Genomic DNA, 23414 nt, shown 5'->3' on the forward strand with positions numbered 1-23414 from the left:
TTTGAATTTATTGTAGAGCCCTTTTTTACTGCCTTGCTCACTAACTCAGCCCTGATTCCTCAGGGGCTTCTGTGCCCTAATCAGGTTGTTTTCTTGATCCAATTCACTTAGTGGAATTACCAATAATGCCATTTAATTTGGGGCACCAGTACCATGTTCCTTTCCCTCTTACACCCTCATTTACTTTTCTTCTCACTACTGTGTCATGAGCAGGGTCTCGTAGCTGAGGAGCAGCCAGCTCTTCTCCTGTCCCAGTGTACATCCAGAGAGCTCCTTGGCTTCCTTTGACACCCACCTGCTTCACTGTGGTTCCCTCATCATGGAAATGTCTGGTTGGGTTTAATATGCAAATATACTGCAGGAGCTCTCTGTTCTCAGTGGAAAATAGCCCTGGCAGGACTCTGAATAAAACAGGCTCTGAGTTGAATGGAGTGTCTGCTTTTAGGAAAAGAAGCATTGCAGAGCAGCACAGTATGGATGAGGTATAATGAGTCATTTAAAGCCATTCCTTGTCTCTTTTTTCTGTGAACCAAATATGTTTCTGAGCTGAGAGAATAAATGTGACATAAATCTGGAAAGGAGACTCTGGATCATTGTGGCATTGCCTGGTTTCCCTAGCGTGGCAGACTGCTTATGGTATGGTTGCTTGACAGGAGTAAGTTCTTGGTTTGCCTACACACTTGAAACTGAACCAAGTGACTTTCCTGTTTTCTTAACACATGATCAGCAAACATAACTCTTGTTACACTACATACCTAATTCCCATAATATTGTCAGTTGTGCCCTGACATAATGTGTAAAGACACAGAGGATCATTTCTTCAGTAGATGTAAGCGGGTGAGGATGAGCGGTATTCTGACAGCCAGGCACTGGCATTCCAGAGCTCTCTTCTCCACCCCTGAAACAGAAGAAGCTGTGCTTGCATGAGTTCCTGGGTAGGTAATTTTTAGGAAAGGCAGAACTCTGGCTGAGGCAGAGAAAGCATGTGAGGACACAACAGAGAGAATTCCAAGGAAATGCTTCTGGTGGAGTTGCATAATAACTATTATTGGGAAAAAAATGTCAAAATGTTCCTTGCTCTTTCTCTTCAGTGGGGGCAGTTTTAGCATTCCAGTATCAGCTGTACAGACCCCAGAGTAATGGATCAGCATTAGTGAGGCTGTCAGGGAAATGCAGGACACAAGCTGCATTTCCTAGATGGACTAAACCAGTTTACACAGATAATAAGGTAAGGACAGGCCTTGGAGTCTCCAGCTGTGGCTGTGCCATGCACAAATGACCAAGGGAAAGCTGAATGTGCTGTATCACACAGTGTGCCAGGGACACAGCTGAAGAGACAAAGTAGTCTGCTCACTCATGGACTGTTCTGGTCTCTCTTGGTCCACTCTGTCTTTCCTTGCAAACACAGGCTGCAGGAATTAATGTCTGCAAACTGGGTGCTTCCCATGCTTGTGTCTGTAGAACTGCGTGCAAAACAAGTGAGTCCAAGCAGACAGACACACTCCTAATCTTAAGAAAGAAACAGTTAAGGCTCATTTTGTTGGTAGATTATCTGAGGGGATTATCTCCCTGTGAGGATCCTGGTTAGCAGTGAGGGCTGCAGCAGTGCCTTTGAGCTGTGTCAGGATGTGTGGATGTGCTGGCTGGGCAGCTTTATTGGGATATGTTGGCTTTTTGTGAGTACAAAGTCCTAAACCACTTAGCATAATTAGTTTAAGTAGTGGCTAAAATAAATTAATCTATTACACCACAGTGATTATTTACTGATTTTTTAAAATATTGAGGTCCTGCTATTCTCTTGCTTTGAAAGTTCAAGAAGGCACAGTATGCATTTCTGACATTCTTTTCTAATTTTTAGAAAAGGATGATGAAAATGAGTGATATCTGGTGAGAACAGAAATATTAATGTGTTGGTCAAGACAAGTTAAAACAGGGAAAGGCAAACAATAGCAGTGAGTCAGCCTTTCAGAGAAAATAACTAGCACAGACCTTTAGTCTGGGTGACACTATCACAACTCACTCGACTAGAAAAGTTCTGTACCAGAAGCCTTTTCTGAAGATGTCAGGGAGATGAAAATGCAAAATATAGTAGCCATATATACAGAGAAGGATCAAGGGAAGATTTAGGAAAAACAAAAGAGGTGCAAATCTAATTTCAGATATGAGGAAAATGTTAGACCCATAAATAAATTATAGCTATGGAGCATTTAGAACTGTAGAATTAATTATAGTCTTAATAGAAGTCTGAGAGCAAGAGCCTGCTGTGAAGGCATTACAGGGCTAATTAAGGCCAGTCTTGGAAACACAATGCTTAACAAAAAATTTGGAAATGCTGGTGCAGAAACCTTGCATGGATTTATGCAACCACCTGTACACAGGAAAGGTAAATGTCAGGGTGACACTCCAATTTTATTTTCTGTATTGAACATCTATCCTAAAATTGAGGCCTGTTTCTGTGGAAATGTTAAGTTCAGATATGTTTTTCTGACATGTTTTCATATTTTTACTGTCTCCTTTAGTCAAAATTGTTGTTCAGATTGGTCACTATGAAGCTAATGTGGATTTATGGCCTACATGAAGAAACTGCAGTTGGAATATAACACCAAATAGTTGGGGGATGAATTGAAAGGCTTTGTTTCAATCTGTCTAGAGTAAGGAGTCATGATTTTTTGAGTTAATTATTTTCTATGAGCATGAGAAGAACTATTAAAATAGAAATTACACTAGGTTTTGTGAACTGGATAGCAGGGACTGTTTTTCCAATGTGTGAATTCAATTACAGGCTGTAGTGAGAAGTGTGATGTTACAAATCTAATTGATAGGCAATTTGTTAAGGATATAGTAGATTTGCTCAGTTCTTTCGTCCTGAAAGTACAATATGTTCTTGTGTAATTTTACTCAAGTGATCAATTGAAATTATAAGATTAGAAATAAATAGACATCTGTGGGCAGTATTGATGTGTCATACTCCCAAACCTGACATCCAGGATGGGATGGTGGTAATAATGGTTGGTGTAATTATGATTCAGTTCTGCTTGTTTATTTGTGAGAGGTTAAATGATCACAGACTGGCTGGAGTCTGGTGCAATGGGTGAAGCAAGGAGAGATGTGGTAAGAATCACCAGTAAATTTAAAAATAGATTTCAGATTTAGTTGAGCTTACTGAAGACAGTGTTAAGGCTGATGTAACAGTTGCTCTCAGCCAAGGTTCATAAACATCCTGTGTTCCTCTGATCCATTGTTGTGGCAAACTGACATGCAGAAAATACTGCAGATTTTGTGTCTGCAGATAGTTGGAACTGTGCCACAGTGCTTTTCCCTTTCATTTTGTTTGAGAGTCTAGAATCTCCAAGTCAGGAATATTAGAATATCTGGACAGCAGTTGCTGGCATTAGGTGCTGTTGCTCTCAGCAAAAGCTGAAAATCAGTATAAAACCTTTTGGGTTCAATTACAGGAGAACACTCCATCTGAGATAGAGTTGCACATGCTGCCCTGCTCTGTGGGTTTCCTATTTTCTCAGCTAACATCTGTAAATAACTTTCAGCTTGTCCCTATTGATTCCCCAGCTGCTCTATCTCCCTTGCTGCTCGTGTCAGAGACAGATGAGTCTCGAGGGGAGCGCGAGAAGGCTGGAACAGAACTGCAAATGCCCACAGAGCAGGCAGGATGTTCCAGTTGGTCAGCAGGAGGATCCTGGTGCCCAGAGAGGCTGGAAGCTCATTGAGGTCATACAGGTTTTCTGCATATCCCTTCTGAATAATTACACTTGAAAAAAGGAAAAACTGAGAGTTTGCTGTGTGTTCAAAGGTAAATTGTCTTCCTCTTCCTTTTTTTTATTGTGTTTCCTCTCTGGGTTTTTGCTTCCCACTCATTGAATTCGGTATCAAAACTCAAGTTGGTTTAAGTGGAACAAGACCAGTTCCCATGCCAGGAGGAATTATAATGTAATAATGGTAATCTGACTTTTAGTTTTTTATGTAGTGATAACACGGTATGTTCAGGATTGTATTTACCTGTGAGTTCTGTCTGATGTTATGAAGCTCCTATCTGATAATATTTTCCCCTGTGGATGTGTGATTATCCACAGGCTGTGTATTTCACAGTGATACTATATTGGAGGGTCAGTAAATATTAGAACCTATTCCAGTCTGAGCAATGGACAGCTGTTGGTTAAATAAACATAACTTCCAGGTTTGTCCTCAGCTATTTGGAAGGTGGTAATTCCCCTGGAAAGTGGATTACAAGACTGTGTGCTAAGACTTGGTCTGGCACCACAGATAGCTGCTAGGTAGGAATGCAAATAATCTCTGAGAAAGGAAGCAGACACTGTGAGCTTTGCTGTGTTGATAGGAGGAATGTTTTTAGCTGCAGGACCAGCTTGCCTAGAAAGGCCAAAGCAAAGGAAAGGAGTGTTTTTGAACCAGGGATCAAGGTATATACAGGGGAGGAGAATCACATGCTTCAGAAAGGCCAAGCTAAAGGCAATGCTGGAGCCCCCTTGGGCCAAGCAGAGCTCAGCTGTACCTATCAACACTGGCAGGTCCAAAAGCATCATGTCCAGAGCTGGCTGCTGCCCAGCTGATGGATCCATGTGGAGTGAATCAAGCACATCCCAGCTGAGGCAGCCCTGCTGCACGTTTGCTCCCAGCCTCGGGAGTGTGTGGGTAATGCAGTTGATGCAGTGGTTTCTCTGCAGGTGTGATTCAGCATTCTTGTGAAATGGCCATTTGTTCAGGATTCCCAGACATCCAGCATTTGGGAAAATGTATTCAGCCACTGCTCAGAGCAGCAGAGGCTCTCCTGCTGTAAGCTACAGACAAGTGTCCATGCTGGGAGAGCTGGCAGGTCTGCAGAATGTGCCTGGATCCAATGCAGCTGGGACCCAGGCACAGCTGTGTGTGAGCTCCACCAGGAAGATACAACTGAACTACTCCCAAACCTGCATAGAATAATGAGAGTGGGTCCACAGAGCCTGGTACTGTTGGGAAGGGAAGAAAAAAGGAGTTTTGGATGAGGGTCAAATGGAATAATACACAATTTATTCTTACAGGTACATTTACTTGTTCACATTCAGTCCCTACATTGTCTCTCAAATTTGTCTATTCATCACTTCCAGCTTGCCTACTGCAGCTTTCCTCTTTCTCATTCCTTTCTTTCTGGTTTCCACTTCCTCTGTGCATATGTAGATCCCAGTTTCTCCTTTATATCCTTGTCCCATGAGAAGGTATTTCTGCAAGTTGCATTCCTTATTTAAAACAATTTTTTTATTCTTACCACACCACTAGAAAGGTAAATCCCAGTGCAATTAGGGATACACATGTCAACAACTGGCTCTCATGAAAACTGCAGAGCTGAAGGTTTGCTGCATCTGTTTTTTATTTTATTTTAAGCAGTTTAGTGTCTTGTACAAGTTCCTGTGAAAAGTCAGGGTTTCAGTTCTTTTCTTGGACACCTGGAGATGTTTGTGTGGCTGAATTCTGTAGTTGAAGTTCCTGGGTGAATGAATAATGTGCAATTTATAAAAGGTGAAGCAACATGGATAGTAACCAAAAATAACAGCACAGAGCAGTTTTCCTGGCCTCCATCCAGTACAGAGCAAATGGGAATTTCTCCATTGGCTTCAGTGGGACCTTCATCAAGTCTGTTGAGAGAATACTGTACCAGACATCCACTTCAGACAGCAAGGTTAATGATACCTGAAGTCATAATCATCAGGAAAAAGTAGTGGGCTGACACCAAAGGCCAGTGCAAATCAGCTGTCATGGAAAGCTCAAAGGCTGTTCAAGCACCGTGTCGCTGACAGTGACCTGGTGGTTACACATGAGACCAACCTGCTTAGCTGGGCTGGCTGAATTTCACAAGCACTTGTGGGATTGCAGTGTGTCCTCAGGAATGGCTGGGTGTGACGAGCTCTCCAAATGTGGCTTCAAGTGGAAGGTGTTTCAGGTGTCATAGCACTGCCAGCAGCACTGGAAAGCTGCCCTTGTTTTTTAGCTGAACTGTTCACGGTCATTAATGGAAACAAACCAAAAAATCTGTCCCAGTCATTAGCAACAAATTATTTTCCAAAGCATTTGCAAGATGCTAAATGTCTTGAGATGTTTGCAGAAGCAAGAGCAAACACTGAAAGCAAAATAATGAAAATTAAACATTTCCATGCTCATTCAAGATTAATGATGTCAGGGTTAATCACTGCCATATAAATACCCAAATAAATAAAATAGGCCAGTATTATCTGAGTGTTTTCCTGGCTATCTGGCTTTCTTAGGATCTTTAATTATTGACTTTTCAAAACTTATTTCTAATTGACTTGAAATTCACACTATCAAGGAATGTCTAGAATTTTTTAAATCACTTATCAGGTTTCTGTTCACTAAATGCATATGTAACACAGATTAACCAGCCTCAGATCTGACATACAATAAATGTGAAATAAAAATTGAGAAACTGTGATTAGACCAATTAGTTTAGAAGCACTGCCTCTAAATTATTCCCCTGTCTTAAGAAAAAGTGAGAGCTTAGTGCAGCACCTGTTCTCTAGCCTCTTGTACCAGTTGGAAAACAGCATCACCAATGAAGAAAGCATTTAGCCTGAAAAAGAAAGAAATAGCCAGTGGTAACCATAATTCTCCCTCTGAATATTTTGCATTTTTTATGCAAAGCTGAAAGATTAAATGTGATGCTCTCTCTTCAGAGTGCCTGGAGATGCCTACGTAGTGTGATGTTATATTTAATAAAAATCTTACATCTATGATCAGTTAGATCTGAATATACCTCACCTCCCAGTCACTTTGGTATTTAAACTAATGTTTAAATCACCTTTCTTTTGGCTTAGAACCTGGTGATGCTTTTGAAGGCTGAGAAAGCTGCTATTGGGCAGCTTATCAGTGTATGGAAATGTGTGCCAAGAAGTTTAAAATATTATGTTTGTTGTAAAATGCTGACATTAGGACCTCAAGATACAAAACATGCTAAAAAGCCTTCTTTGAATGATAAGAGTGTGTGCAGTGTTTGGTGTACACGTGTATATAAAGCAATTTATTGCTATTTTGCAATGGAGAAAACTGAAGCGTAGACAAAACTAAATTAATTTCCCACAGTCAGACAATGAGTCAATGACAGAACTGATAAAAGAAACCACCAGCCCCGATGAGGCGGAGGGAGCAAAAGCTGTGGCTGGAGACTTTCACAGACACAACACCGAAAGTCAGCACAGATGGAGATGACTTCAGTGTGGACGTGGTCACCCCTTCTCCAGCTTGTTCAGCTGGGACTCATTAGTGGGGCAGAAGCTGCTGCTCAGCCAAAGCTGATCCCTGCTCCTGGCCCTGGGCCTGCGGTGCTGGGGACCCACAGGTTGTTGAGTCACCTCCCTGCATCCACCCTGTCCTGGTGCGGCCCTGTGTGTGCCAGGGATGGTGGGAGGAGGGAAGGGATGGATGAGGAATGAGTGCCAAGGAGAAGCCTGTTGTCGCCTGAAGGAGGTTACTGCCATGTGCAACACGCTGAAAACCCCTAAACTGCTCTATAATTTCATTTGGTCTTTCAGTTATCCAAAACTGTGGTGTTTACTGATCATGACTCAAGTTTACATTAAACCAGGAAATCTTATTTCAGACTGCAGCACAGATTTACTTGGCTTCTAGATAACACACGGAAACATCAGGTACAATTTTATAAATAGAGCACTTTGGATTTTTACGGTGAGGAGTAATTCACACAGCACATCTTTGTCCTGCGGAGATTTTGCTATAATTCATTGCACAAGTGCTATAAAAACTCAGTAATAAAACAGCAAGACGGTGAATTGAAATTGGAATTTTGAAGAATGAACTCAGTAACAATTACTACTACCGCTGAATGAATTTGTATTTATATTTCATTACAAGAAATTTTCTGCCTTTCTTCTAGCTCCAGGTAACTTTTTTCATGAGGTGCAAAGTGTAAATCACAGATCTTAATCAGCAGATGCAAGTGTTTCTTGTGGCATAAAATTAAGCTGTTCAGATAACGTGGCTAGTGGTAGCTTACTAAATTTTATTGTTCAGACAAGGGAGTGTATTTAATAAGAAGCTAAAAAGTTTAACAAGTATATGTATATTTTTCTAATGAAAAACCAATTTCTTCTGCCATGGGGTAGGACCAGGCTCTAACTGTACATTCTGTCCCAGTACAAATGCTGCCCCAGGCATGGAATTGAATCTAAATTCTTTCCCTCATCACAGGGAAGAGGTAAAATACTTCATCCTTCTCCATGAAGCAATGCATTCTCCTCTGGGCAGATAGCTTAGCTTGTGAATGGAAATGTTTTCCACATTACAGAGTGAGTTGCAGTAGGACACTGCATCATTTTGGGTGCATCTCCTGTGCCCTCTCTCCACATCTGTGGTTATTGGCTGAGTACAGCTCAGCAAAACTGGGGACCAGATTTGTCAGTGCTTGGTGTTGTGTGGCTGCCATGTGAAAAACCAGAGTGGATGCTCCAGTGGAGGGCAGAGCCAGGAAGGTCGAGTGTCAGTAAAAAATCTATCAAATTACCTCTCCATAGACTGTGCCATTGGATTGGTACAATGAAAAAATTAATTGTTCAAAAGCTATTTTCTTTCTCTCACAAACCAAACAGACATACTGAAAGTTAGAGCCTAGTAGTGTACTGGTAGCCCTGCTGTCTCCTTTCATATGTCACCAAGCCTTGCAGCAAACAATGGTGTCACCCTCTCAGATGTCCTGTAGTGCCTTTCTCCCATCTCTTTTGCTTTATCTGCTCGATAACATCTCACCTCTCATATGTCTTAAGCACTTAGGCTGCAGCCTTTCCTGCCTTCAGTAATTTCCGCCTGCACATAATTTCAGTCTGAATCTCTTCTGTCCTCCAGTAAAGCTGGTTTTATACACACTATAACTCTCAAAAAAAAAAAAATCTATCCCTGATCGTCTTTCACACTTCCTCACCCAATTCCATTGCCAGGTAAATGTTTTATTCCTGCCATATTCATTACAAGATGGCATACAGATGCTCTGGTCCCGCGTATATTATGTTGCCCATTCTACTGCTTTTTATTCTACTGGGTTTAATCAAGAATTGCTCCATTACTCATTCATATTTTTCTCTGGTAAAATATAACCTCCCGAAAGAAATTATCTGGATTTTTTTAAAATGTCTTGTAGTGTCCTGCTGAAAATTTACCTCTTACTTGATGGGGAAAATTTCCTTGTTTTATGAACTTTCTGCAGTTCGAGTTTCATAAAGAAAAATCCAATAAATTTCAGTAAAATGTACTTTCTTGGTGTGTAAAGACACGCCTTTTCAAAAGCAAACATACACAGACGCATCCCTTATTTCTTAATGTAATTTTTAACACTTATTGTTATGCTTAGCTACATGGCAGTTGGGAAGGCATGTGTAAAACAATAGTGTTAGTAGTAGTAATATGTAAATTCACTACTACAAATACAGTTTTCCTAAATACAGGACAATAAATTCCTGAAAACCACTTTTACTTTAAAAAATACCCTTAGAAATAGAGCTCTAAATTAACAAAAACCCTAATGAAAAGTGTCTCAGTCATAAAAAGATAAACTTATTTAAAGGTAAGGAGAGTGAAAATAGCAGTTTCAAAATGAATACCTCTGTAGAACTGCTGGAGAATTTAAAACAGTGTTTTCTATTGAAAACTTCTCTGAACTCTCAACTTCATGCCTAAGATAATTGAAGGAAAATTAAATTTACCCCTAGGACTGTTGGTAGGAAACTCTTCTAATAAGGTTTATATTTAGCAGATAACTGTGTTTATGGTGGTCACAGCCTGCCTAATAGAGCTGTAATAGATACATTTTGTATTTAATCAATATCAATTAATAATTACTTCTCTTTATTAACTGTGATGCCCCTATGGTTAATGTTAGCTTGTACTGTAGCGATATCTGTTCCTTGTTTTTCAAAGACTATAGATTTTTTTTCTTAAATAACCTGATATAACTGCTTTTATCAAGGCTTTTAAAAAGTTTAGTGATGGCCTATTATACACCAAGTGTTTACTTTGATTTTTCTTTCAGTGTAAAGCATATTTTCACACATGCATAGATATTAAAAGATTCCCAACTAAGTAGAAGACCATGGGCAGATAAAATTTGGGAAATGTCTTTGTTATACGGGCATTATAATTTATGGATGCTCTTAAATATTTGCATGGTTTTCTCAGATAATTTTATTTAGCTTGTTTTCTACTGAAAATTCTGAGAAGTTACTGTGAAATATTTTAGATTATCAAATTACAGTGTACACTCTTTGGTTCTTGAGGACTAGCTTGAATCCTCACTGGATCTGGTTACTTTCTGTATGTCAGGTTCCATCTTTCCATCTTCTTGGCTGCTGCTGTCAGGGGGAGTTGTTCACCTGCTCTGGGGATGCTGGAGCAGCCCTTGAGGAGGGAGGATCCTGGCAATCCCAGAATTTCCCTGTTGTGCTGCTGGTGATGGGCAGGAGGCTGGGCAGAATTCAAACCTTCCTTGGCTGCAGTCAGAGCTGTGTTGAATTTATGGCTGTGAAACTTTTCAAGATGCATGACCCAGCACAGTCCAACCAGAGTTAGAACAGCTCTGAGCAAACATTTTAAGAGCTGCAGGATAACTTAGTAAAACTTTAAATAGAGAGAGCCCTATGCTAAAAAAACACAGCAAGATTTTGCACATGCACACAAGCACACCCTAAAATACTGGCATGTTTCTAATACTTTTAAATATAATAATTTAATTTAGTCTGCCAATGAGTGAGACTTTTATCCAAGAGATTTTTTTTTTCCAAGAGCCCTTACTTCCACTGATGGTACTGTCTCCAAGAAGAAATACTTTCTTGCATAAGCCCTTGTCTGTGGGTATGAGGCATACATGGGCTGGCCAGGAGTAGCTGCCTCAGCCTATTGTTGTTGGGTTCTATTTGCACGGTTAAATTGGAGGGAAACTTTTGTACTAATTGGTTTATCATCCCCTCTTTCCAGAGGGAGATATCTCTGGTGAGGTATCCCTGTAAGATCCCTGTCCTGGGAGCATTCCCACTAGGGATGGAGTCAGTTGGTAGATCCAGAGATACCAGACACCATGAGGCTGCTGGAAATCTGCCAGTGTCAGGGTCAGCCCCTCTCCTCTGTCTGAATTTCAGCTGATGATATGAGAATCAGGACAACCAGATTTATATTTGCAGTTGTAAATTGCTGCAATTCCTATGAACTACCCCTTTGTCTCCAATTTAGCGCTAAAATTTCATATACATTCTCACCAGAAAATATGTGGAAGATAAAGGAGGCTTTTAAAACAAACTGAGCAAGTCTTTGAGATTTCAGTTTCACAATCAATTTAAGTGATGCTGTTGCCCGGCCTCACCCAGCGTATGGAAGTGGAGCCTGTGATGTGCTGCTTTTGTGCTTCCTACATTCATGTTCAAGGCAATTCTTTGTATGACTGAAATAGCAGTTATCTAACTCACCTCTGCAGCTGATATTATGTACCTTTCCTTACCATCTCTGTTCGAAGCTCCCACATCAATGGAAGGAGCAGTATTATCTGGATGAAATGTGAGTGTCACAAGAACGGGCTGTAGCAGGCCATCTTCTAGTTCTGCATTTTTAGTATTCAGACAACATTGTTGGCAACAGAAGGCAGGCATCTTCCCTAACTGAGCAGTTGCAGGCAAAGCAGAAATGCTGACATGTGTTAGTGGCATTCCAAGGACGTTTAAACTCATGTCTCAGTTACATTTGAACTTGGTTTTCTTCTTTGGTTCAAAGGAAAACCAAAGTTGAAGTTTGTCATTATGATATTGCTAAAACTCCACATCATTTTCAGTGCTCAGTTTACTCTTGTAAATGACATAAAATTAATGGCATTGGTAATTAATAATATTCCTTTTATTAGATTATTAGGGAACAATATAAGTCCGGTGTAATTTTATTAAAGCTCATAGGAAATAACATTGCTAAAACACTTTTCATTAAAGACCAGAGGTGTTGTAAGGCAGTGTGCTGTTAACACAGCTCTGTGCTGTACATGAGTGCAGTCAGAGATGAAATAAGATTGAAGAGCTTTGGGTTTAATTCCTCGTTTCTCACAGATTTCCCATGTGACTTTGAACAAATCACTTCCTCTTTTGCTTCTGTCTGGAAAATGGAGAGTGCAGAATGTTCACAGGCACACTGTGAGCATGGCATATACTTGGATACAGTGGTGTGGGGGGCTGCAAAAGCGTGTAAAGTAGACAGAAGTGTTACTGCTCCTCAGCAGCATCTTCAGCAGAGAGCAGCCTGCTCAGGCTTTCCACAGGACAGAGTGAAGAAAATGTGTTTTCTGCCTCCCCTTTACTTTCATTCTTCTTATTTTTATTTTTTTTTCTTTTATTTAAATCAGCTACACTGTATATAATTTGGTTATTTACTGGTGTGGATTTGGAAAGTGGTTGCAGTTTGGAGGATGAAGGTATGTGACAATGCAAGAGAGCAAGATTTTCTTTAATTTGCATTCTGACAGAAGTGGGCACACCTCAAATTCTCCCTCACCTCACTCTCATTGTCTCCTGTGGCAGCCCCTAGCATTGAAATTTATTGATGACAAACACTGATAGAGAGACTTAGTAAGAGATAAATCAGCACTCACACAGCATCCAAACCAAGCACAGCAGGGAACAAAATAGACAGAAATTAAGCCTATTGCTAGGGAAAATAATTCAGTGTTAGTGAACCCTTAGCAGTCAATTTTAGCAATCATGAAAAGGGATAATTTTACACAAAAAAATGGGTGCCTGCCACTTTGTGCTGTAGGATATATAACTGTTGTTTTACCCAAGCAACTCACATGACAGTTTCCCAACCAGGAGATCTCTCACACCATTGCGCTCTTAATTTTACTGCCTTTTTACCCTGCCTCCTTGGGCTACCTTGCACCACTGCTTTTCTGTGGTGTGCACTGTCAGAGCAGAAATGTTTGTCTTGCAGCATAAGGCACTTGACATCAAGACCATTGTCTGTGGCAGTAAAGCCAAAACAAAGAAGTGGAACTGTGCTTTTATTTGGGATTTAGATGGACATTGCCACAGCAAAAAAGTAAATGGGGAAGAAAAAAATAAGAGCATTCTAAAGTCTTGCTAGTACCAGATTAAACTGCTGTTAATACAAATGACCTTAAAAATGTGTGATGTTTTCTACTTTTTGTTCAGGAGCTTGTGAAAACATGGCCTGATGATCAGCCAAGGTTTTCCTGAAAGGTGTTCTCTACAAGTCTGATTCCTACACAGTCCTAACATGTATGGTTGGAATTTGTTGTATCACCTTTCATTGAGAGACAACTGAAACCTGGAGAGATTTAGTGACTGGTTCAAAACATGCTTGAATTCCATGGAAGGACGGCTGTCAGTGTGGTCTGTGACCTGTCTGCTCTTCTACAGAAAGTTTGAACATGGACTTGATCTAATTTCTCCCCACAGCATCCATGACCCCTCTTTGAAACCACTATTTGAAAAAAAATGCCTATCACATTAATTAGGTGGGATATTTCAGGTTCTTGGAAGGACTTGTTTAAAAATCTGCCAGAGTTGGTATGGTTTAAATGTAATTTGGGCAGATGACCTTGACATGACTTTTGATAGCCAGTTTATATTCATTGCATTGGTATATATACCTGACCTTAGTTTTGCTATTTTTAGCACTGGTAGAAAATTTCTGTTTTCCATGGTTTGGGTTGTATTTTATTTAGCAGGAAGTCATATGGGGAGAGTTATAATTGTCAGTTAAACTAACTGATAAAGCTGTAAAAGTGGACAAACTCTCAAAAGAAGAGTCTTAGCAATTAGAAAATGAAAAGTACCAGGAAAATCTTAGTTGCACTTTCCATCCTGAGTCTGAGAAAATGTCTCTTATATCATGCAAATCATAATTTTCTCATGTAGCCATAAATCATTCCATGTGCTCTGCTAACATGTTCATACTTGTTCCATCTCAAGGCTCTTTTTATTAATCACTATACACATGTGGGATGGCATAGATTGAGATAGGATCAAATTGATACGTTAAACTGTGGCATCAAAACAACCATGAGCTGTGGAAACAAACCCATACAGCAGGTAACAAATGTATAGAACAGCCACTTCAGAATATGTCTTTTAGCTATTTAATTGATTTTACATTTTTGTTGTTTGCTTTACCAGAAATAAACATATAATTCATGTATGTTCTGCTAAGCATTACAGATCGGTAACTTGTAGACAAATGAGAAAACCTTCTCAAGACTGGAATAATTTCTTGGTTTGCAGTGTGTGTGGGCAATACTGGTATTTCTAATGAAGCTGCCAGTGCCTTAGTCATGTGCAGGACTCTCATGATTGATACAGAAAAAAGCAAGTGGGAAAAGGTTGTTCCTTCCTCATTATGAAGTTTGAGGGACCTTATTACATCTACTCCTTTAGCAAGGAAATTGGATGCTGCATCACCTTGCCCAGAGCTTTTTCGGTCCTGTTTAAATTGTAGACCATTTCTTAACAAAATGTCCATGAACCAACTCCTATTTGTGCTTGCTGTTTTAACCCCCACCTCTGACAATTCCCAGGGGCACAGATGCCCCATTTTCTCTCTGACAGCAGGGGAAAACCATGCTACCTTCACCCACCAAATGCCTCTTGTTGGCTTTCTGATGTGGAGAAGATGGAGAAGCTGAAATACAGCTGCAAACTCCTGGCAGGGTTTGAGCGGGTGGTGGGCAAGGGCACCTGAAAGCTGAACAGAAGGGGCTCAAGAACAGGGGCAACCACTCACAAGAGCAACCTGAGGTCCTGTTCAAGAGCTTGCTGCCATCTCTTTACACGTTACTGCTGTTGACACCCAGCCCTCTCCTGTTGGGGTCACTCCCTGTGTCTACATGACCACAAACACCTCCGAGATGCTTTGAGGTAATTAATTAAGAGGTACCAGACCCCTCTCCCTGAAGGCTGCCTTGCCTGGGCACACTCACCAGTGGTGCTGGGTAATCAGGCTGCAGCCTAATGACTGAGTGTTCTCTCTCTGCCATCTGATTTTTCCCTCTGATGTTGTTAGTAAATATTTGTATTACAATATTAGTATTTGTACCTATGTAAACCCTATTTTAGCAAAGTTGGTGAGGCCTTGACCTTCCCAGAGCCAGAGCACTCTGTCTGCATGCTGCAGCAGTGACTGCTGTGTCAAGAGTCACAGCTTTCATTTCAGAGAAGTAATGCCAAGTTACATTATGTTGTGTGAGATTACAAAGAAAGATTGGGATATTTTATTACACTGTCAATCAGCATGTAGCCTGGCTCTCATCTGAGTGCTGAGCCCTCTCCCCTCTTCCTCCTCAAACAAAGCAAACAGAAAGCCAGGGGTTTTGAAGGTGTTTATCATGAAATGTAGGAAGCATGGTGACGCCTTCGAGTACAACAGAAACCACATGCCAAATCAGTCCTATTGTGAAGTAAAGAGAGCAGGTGGGTTTCATGAATATATATGTGCATTCACTGGGCATGGCAGATTTTTCTAAAAATGATGATGAAAGTGAATCGGTACAAAATAGGTGGCAATTGAATGACTTTCTTTAGAACAGAAGTTTTTATTGGAGAAACATAATAATTAGTTTCCACAACCCATATCTGCAGACACTGACTGTTCTTCTAATGAAAGATGCTGCAGATATTGGCTGCAAAAGAATACAGAAAAATTACAGACACTGACAAAAGGGTGTATTTTTCATTTACTAACTTTATTCCCTGAATATTCCCTTGAGTTACCTTGTTTTGTTTACAAGAGCCTCAGGGGCGGAGGAGGGTGGTGCATTGCCTACATGGGCAATTACTTTACATACTCATTTCAATCATAATCCATTCAGAATGATAAAAATGAAATCACATGTAATTTATAATCTAGAACATTGCAGCTAGAGCTTTTTAAATATTACAGCTGCAACGTGATTTGACATAATCCTTTGCAGTCATTCAGGCTCTTCTAAAACGAAAACACATTTATCCATAAGTGACAATTACATCTCCACTTTTTTTTTCTGAAAATTTGGTATGTTATTATGGTTTGGGGGCCGATCTTGTGTAAGTAATGATTGCTGGTTGCATATGAAGCTGTTTATTTTCAGACCCCCACCTACCCTGAACCTGTTCCATGCACTGTCATTTGCTTAATGTTGCTAATTAATATGAAATAACATGCCACTGTTAGGCAGTTGAAAAGAAAGACTTCAAATGGAGCTTAGCCAGTTGTAATGGCTGTCTTGTTAATACTGTTGTCATGTGCTCTAAAATGACACTAAACAGTAATTCCACTCTGTGAGTATTATGATATGAGTGGCATTTCATTCTGTGTTCAGAAATCCCAAACCAGCATGAGATGATTGTGTATTCCTCCTCCACACAGGGAGAGGAGTTCCCCTAAACCTGATGTGGAGTGTAATTTCTTGGTTATTGATTTGTTTTATTTCCAGAAAGCCATTGGTGACAGAATCTCAGTAGCCTGATGCTGAAGTACATCTGTAGCATATTTCTGAGCAAGCAGCTGCCAATCTAGTTTCTGTTTTGTCCACAGAAGCTGATCTCTTCTGTGTGGTTAATTGCCATTATCCTTTCTTCATCTCTCACAATCTGCAATGTCTACTTGTTTTCCATGATTTTCTAAAACAGTGCAGCATTATTCTGTTTGGCAAAAATGTCTGGTTGTGCCGAGTCCAAAGCTGACAGTGCTTGGAAAGACTCTGATTTCAGCAGGCTCTGGATTGTGTGTGAGTGTCATTCTTTCTGTGCTTCCCACTGCCAGCTGAAAGGCCTGTTTGCTTCTGGTTGTACCTTGTCTCTCATAGCAGCCTCATTTCAGGTCTGGTGCTTCTTAAAATTGTATGATAATGGGAAAGTCTCACTCTGAGGTTTTCCATTTGATTTAGTTGGAAAATGAGGCAAATTCTGTCTCCCTTCTCCCCCATTGGCTGCGATTTCTCCAGGGACAAAAATGCTTGACCTCATCATGGAGTGAGTGATCACTTTCAGGGACATAGCAGAGGATCAGAGTTCCCCAGCTGGGCTTCAAAGTGCCAATATTGATGCAATGAGCAAAGTTCAGTAGAGAAGAAGGAAAGCAGAAACTACAATGCTGGGGAAATACCAAGTAGTAGGTACTTGATACTCAGTTAAAAGGGTATTGTAATTCTTGGTATTAGAAATGCTGGCAATTCTTGGTATTTCCAGACTCAGAGATAAAGAATCTCGAGTTGAATGTTAAAACATTCATCTGTTTTTCTGAAAAGACACTGATTCCTTATTCTTTTCTTTGAAGTTTCAGATTTCTGCAGCTCCTTCATGTGTGTCAGAGACATACTAGTAATGCTTTGACATAATTTGAGAGGTGTTCCTGGGGTGCTGCATCTGGGCTCATCTCTAACATCTGCTGACCTGAATCATGCTGCTTTTCAGAGTCTGAATTGGCCCTTTTCCTGTGGCATTATATTACGTGTGCATGGCCATAAGACTTGGGATAGTTTTTTCCTATTACTTCTATCCAATTCTATCCTCAGCTGTGCCCTTCTGCCCGTTGTGGAGTCACTCCTCTAACCTGCACATCCTCAACCACACTCCACTCCCTGTGGCTCAGGAAGGCTTTTCCCCTAAACCCTTCCTCCCGTTTCCCCTACAAACATCCTCCAGTTCTCTCTTTCATGCTCACCTCTGTCTTTGGGTTTTGTCTCCAGACTTAGCAAGGTCAGCTACAGAAAGCATCCTTTTTTCCTGACCTGCTCTTAACAGAAAGCTTAGGGATAAAAAGCTTTACCTGCTGCTTTAGGTTGTTGACAAAGAGCAGAATGGAGCTGATGTGCTGCTTGTCCCAGGAGGTGTGGAGAAGTGGGGCAGGCAGACAAAAGCAAAGCTTAAGAAGACATGAATAGAACTGCAGAGATGCTGACCATATAAAGAAGAAATGGGAAAAATCTGATAGATCTTTTGGATTCAAGTTCACTCTGGCCAGCAGAACTCTGTTTACAGGGATGAGAAATAAGAGAGGCTGAGAGGAGTAAAGACAAGAGCCAGGATTTCTATATTTACAAGTCTAAGATGGGCCCTGAGTTAGTGTTGTTGTGTTGAGCAAAGAAGATGAAAGAGATCCTGACGGGTTTACAGCTTGTGTTACTTTATTCTACAGCACCAATCCACTCAAAAGGCAAACTTTTCAAAACAAAAGATCAGAAAAAATCGTCATAAAATCAGCCTAACATTTCAACTGGCTTAAATCTGGTGAAGCTATATATTCTGATTAGATCCCTCTGCCCAACTCTGTACTTAATTAATTTGATAATAGTGACATGAATTATCATTCTTGTACTTGCTTGCTCTTATTGCTTCTTCCTCCTCCATGTCTCTTGGTTAGTGAGTGTATCCTTTGCAGAACATAGCACAGCAGAAGACAGCAAGAATGACTGAATAGGAAAGAAGACAGAAATAAACTTCACCTGGAAATGTAAGCCATGTTTTCAGGCTTCCCACATGGTATGCTTAACTTTCTAATTTGATCATATTTTTATGTTTTGAATATTGTATGAAGTGGTTTAGATAAAAATAGAATGAGAGCTAAGTTAAGTAGAAGTATCATATCATTTGAACTACTTCAGTTTGAAGACTGTTTTAGCTGGCAACATAGCTGGGTTTTGTTATTTTTAAAATCTTTCTGTATGAGAGAAAAGCAAGACAGTTGGGCTTCAGTGATTTGTAAGTAAGTTAAAAGCAGCAGCCACATCCCTGTAAAGTGTCTCTGTAAATTGAAGGGGGTTTGTGTGAATGATTTATATTGTTTCTAAAAGTGTGTAATTTGAATGTTTGCCTCAAAACCATTGAAAATGGGCTATTTAAAGTGCAGATATTGTAATAATAATAATAATAATAATAATAGATTGCATTTCTTTGTGTGTACACAAATGGATGTCACTTCAAGGACTGTCATACGTCCAGTGTAAGAGATTATGTGTGGTAACAGGTACCCCTTAGGAAACACTTCTGAACAGGATATTGGGAAGACTAAATGAATCCATGCAAATAAACTTTCACTTTCTTTTGTTGGCAGATGTAGAGATACCTGTGTCTCTGCTTTCTTGCTAAGATACTATATCACATTTTGTCTTGTTTCTTCCTGTGTTTCAAAATCAATATTCTATCCACAGTTTCAGTTTTCTTATCTGTTGTGTCTTATCTGCTGTCTTTGTGGAGCTGGGCAATGAATTCAGTCCTGACAAGTATTTGCAATGCAGAGTTTTTAAATAATATAATTTTGGATAGTTATTAAAAAATAACAGCATGTTATTTTAATGAGTGAGTTCCAAGGTAGTCGACTTACTTCAAGAAAACCTTACACACTGACTGGCTTTATATTTTTTTCATAATACCATACTGAAAAATACCTACTAAAGGCCATTGGGAAGAATTTTATTTGTGTTTTGTGTGGCTCTTACCCACTAGAGAAACTCTTACAGCACCTGAGACATGTTAAAATAGGTGCTGTATCATCCCTCCAAAAAAAGGCAATACAGAGAGGACAAGGGAATGTTATTTTCATTATTTTATGGATGGAAACACAGGCACAAAGAAATTGTGCATTCTTCTTGGTCAGGCAAGAAATATGTTGGAGTTTGAAAATAGTCTGATATATTTTGAATTGTAGCACAGTGGCTCAAACCAATAGTCTTTGGTTATTTCTAACAAAAATGGCAATGTTGATATCAAGTTGAATTCATGTAATCATTTTCCCAAAAATATTTAAGCAAAAACTCAGGCAGAGAACGTACATTAAAGCAAGAGCAGTAGCAGAAAGCAATAAGGAATAATATTTTCTGTTTTGAAATACAGAGGCATAGTTTTTAGAAAATACTTCTCATTCATCACAGGTACAGAGCTCTGCTCCTTGTACATGTAGCATTTGTGTAGTAAGCAGTGAATGTAGGAGCCCTCTATGATATATCTTCAGAAAGAGCATCCCATTGCACCGGTTCCTGTGGGGTACCACGTGGGACACAGGCATGTCTGAGAAGTGGGCTGTGTTGGAAGAGGTGCCCACAAGCCCACAGCAGAGTTCATGCAGGTGCCATGCATGGGAGTGAACTAAAAAGCTGAGTCAGCACAGGGCTGAAAGCAGGCTAAGAAATAAGCTCATTAATTAGCTTGGGCACAGCATCAAACTCATACAGCTTTTTCTGTCTCCACAACAGAGCTCAGCAGGGGCTGATGCCAGTGAGGGCATCTCTGCTCTGTTTTTCATGGCACAGAGCAGACATAGATCTATTTTTTTCTCAGCCTGTGCCTTGGGTGGGTGACAGAGGGACCAGTATCTTCTGAGAGGTCCTAGGCCAGGCCTGGCTTGCACTAAACCTTCTCAGTCCTGAATTACTGTATGGCTCCTGATTTTGAAGAGGTGTGAGTGCTACTGTCTTCACCTGAAGACAATAATGATGCAGGTGCTCAGTGCACCTCAAAACAGTTTATTCATTTAATCAGTTCTTGCCAATTCTTAACACTCAGCTTCCCAGGACTGCCTTTGTAGCATGTCTAGACTTATTCACAATCCACGCCTTTGAAGATCATTAACACTACTGAGTAGATGTGTGGGACTGGAGGTGGGTATGTAATGAGAGTGCTCTTGTTTCTCCATGCCTTTTGGGGGCTGGGATGAAACATGATTTCGAGCCTTGTGTTTTGGAAGATGATGTGTGTAAAACCGGTCCCTCTGCTTACATCAGTGGGGTTGTTTGAAGAACAAATTACTTCCATCTTTATGCCCAAGTCTATGACAAATGAAACAGAAAGTGCCACCTTGCTTTGCTGTTTTGGCTGACTAACCACTGACTACCTAGATGTGAGTAAATACCTTGGGACCTCACTCTGGTTTTTTAGAACCTCTAAGAGAAAACATGTATTGAAACTTTCTCTCAGTCTTCTTTCTGACTTTGAGATTAAGCCAGCTAAATCTGCCTTAAGATTTATTAAATTTGGGTGGACTAACTCAAGAATGCTAATTTTTAAATGATTTCATGTTGATAATTCAGGTGTGGCTGAATCATGATTAGGGTAATTTCTTTAAGGATGATGAGGCCTCAGGTGCCTTATGCTTATGTACAAGCACAATGAGTAAGAACCAAGCAGCAGGGAAGAGATGCTGGAATATGACTCTATCAGAAAACTTCATTTAATCTGTGCCACTTTAGAGAGAAGCCTGAAAATTTCATTCCTTCCAGTCTGGCTCTGTTGTACCTTGCTTTAGAGAAATAGAGATGTATTTTGCAAAGAGAGTTAGTGAAAAATTCTCTTGAAGATTTTCAACATTGATTTCTTTGAAACTTATTTTCAGAATGCATCTCCTGTCTTACTTGTCATTGGGAGAGTCCATATTGGTGAAATACTGCCTGTGTTACTTCCATGCAGGAACCTATAGCTGGCAGCACTCAAATAAATGTAAAGACTTTCTTCTTTCTTCATAAATGGGACAAATTTTATGGCCTATCCTTCCACCATTTTTAAATACCTGTTCTGGAGGTTCTGGACTAGCTGTGTTTGGATCTCATTTGAGCTTCCACACACTAAGATATGGAGCAATCTATGATAAAATTTTAATGAGCAGCACAGTCATACTATCCACAGGCATAGATCACACGGCCCATGTTCATGGTTAGAACTACACACATCTAAAACAGATGCCTTTTTCATCATTGTCTCTACGTTACTCTTCTCCTGGGATATAAAATAGCATTTAAGAATTCTCCCAAGGGTGCATTCGTGGAGCAGATAAGACAATTTCTTCGGCTAGATTGCAGCTGTAATTCTTTTCAATTGTAATTGCTGGCTGGAGAGGTGCCTGCAGGCCAGAGGGATGCTGTTCTTTACATTAGTGTCTTTGGAAAGAAAAGGAAATATAAACCCAGTGGTTGTTTTGTTTTTGTTTTTTTTTCAGGTGTCACTATGTGAACTCAAAAAGAGCAAAGCACCTTAGTAAAATAAAAAATAAATAATAATAAAACCACCACGGCTTACTCCTTGTAAAAGTCTCTTTAGGGTTACACATTTGTGCTGGGAAAGCTGTCCCACATTTGGGAGGCTGTGCTGCAGCCAACTGCTCGTCATCACAGTGTGCTCTAGGTGGGAAGATAGCAGCCTTCTCCCTTTACTGCTCCTTTATTTCTGTGTTGCTTTGTTTTTATGGCAAAGAATGAAATGTTCTCTCTCCAAACTTTCTGACATTTGGCAGGGACAGGGGAAGGAAGTGCCATGCCAAAGCAAATCCCTGTGCAAAAGCTGCAGAGGATGTATTATTTTTACTTTTTTGTCCTGAGAAAATCTGTGGGATGGCAGAGTCATGCTGCAAGGGCTGTTTCACAAGGTGCCCGTTAGCATAATGATGAATGGATTCAAATAAATGGATGTTGTGTAGTTTAATGATACTTAACAAAACTGTTGTGCCAGATCTGCACTGCTGTAAGCTGACTGGATGCAGGTGCAAAGATCAGTGCCAGTCCTGAGGCAGAGCTGAGGCCAGTGAGAATCAACTAAAAATACTGCCAAGTATAATATTTATTAATTTTGCACTTGCTAAGGGACAGCCCTGCAGCTCATTGCTGTGTCACACTGTTTCCAGGCAATCCATACTGCATGATAGTCAGCTGGAAGCCTAAGACTTGGGCTGAGGAGCATTTTGTAATGTTGAATATGGAAAGGGGAGGGCAGGGCTGCTGTGTAGCCACACAACAGCTCATGAGGACCCTGCCTTGAAGTGAGGGCTTGAAGACCTTCATGGCTTTTCATGTTGCAGATCCATGTCTGGTTGCTGAGCTGTGCTCGAGCGATTCCCTGGAACACTGATGTGGTTTTAGGTTTGATGTGAGACTCACTGGGTGAAATTTTCTTAACTGTGTTAGGAGCTGATCAAAACTCTGGCCTTGGAGTGTGAAAGGGCATAAGACACCTTCAGAAGTCCAAAGAGAATCACAGAATTGGGTCACTTAATAAATGGCACATTTCCAAGAAAATCAGGCATTTCTCTTTCCTGTTGCAGTCAATAAGAACTTCTGGCACTCTGCCCTATTTAAATTTGGGTTTTAGAAATGTACACAGGTTTCTATTTTTAATAAGTTTCATCTTTGTTATTGTATCAACTATTACATTAACTGTAAAAAAACCAATCTTTTGAGATCAGTTAAAAACTGCTGATTTGACAAAAGCTGTTTTCCCCATAACGCTGCATGATGCAAGTGTGGTTAAATCAAGTGGCCTTATTCTGGTATGAGAAATAGTAGATTGCACATGGCATATTCATTTCACTTAAAGCCTGATGCAGCCAGCCTTGAGCTCATTAATCCACAGATACATTTTCCCTGAAAAATCATGTATTTTAGA

The sequence above is a fragment of the Pseudopodoces humilis genome, chromosome 14 (assembly GCF_049639895.1).
Source record: "Pseudopodoces humilis isolate 2021_Gansu_Grassland_sample_001 chromosome 14, ASM4963989v1, whole genome shotgun sequence".
NCBI lineage: Eukaryota > Metazoa > Chordata > Aves > Passeriformes > Paridae > Pseudopodoces > Pseudopodoces humilis.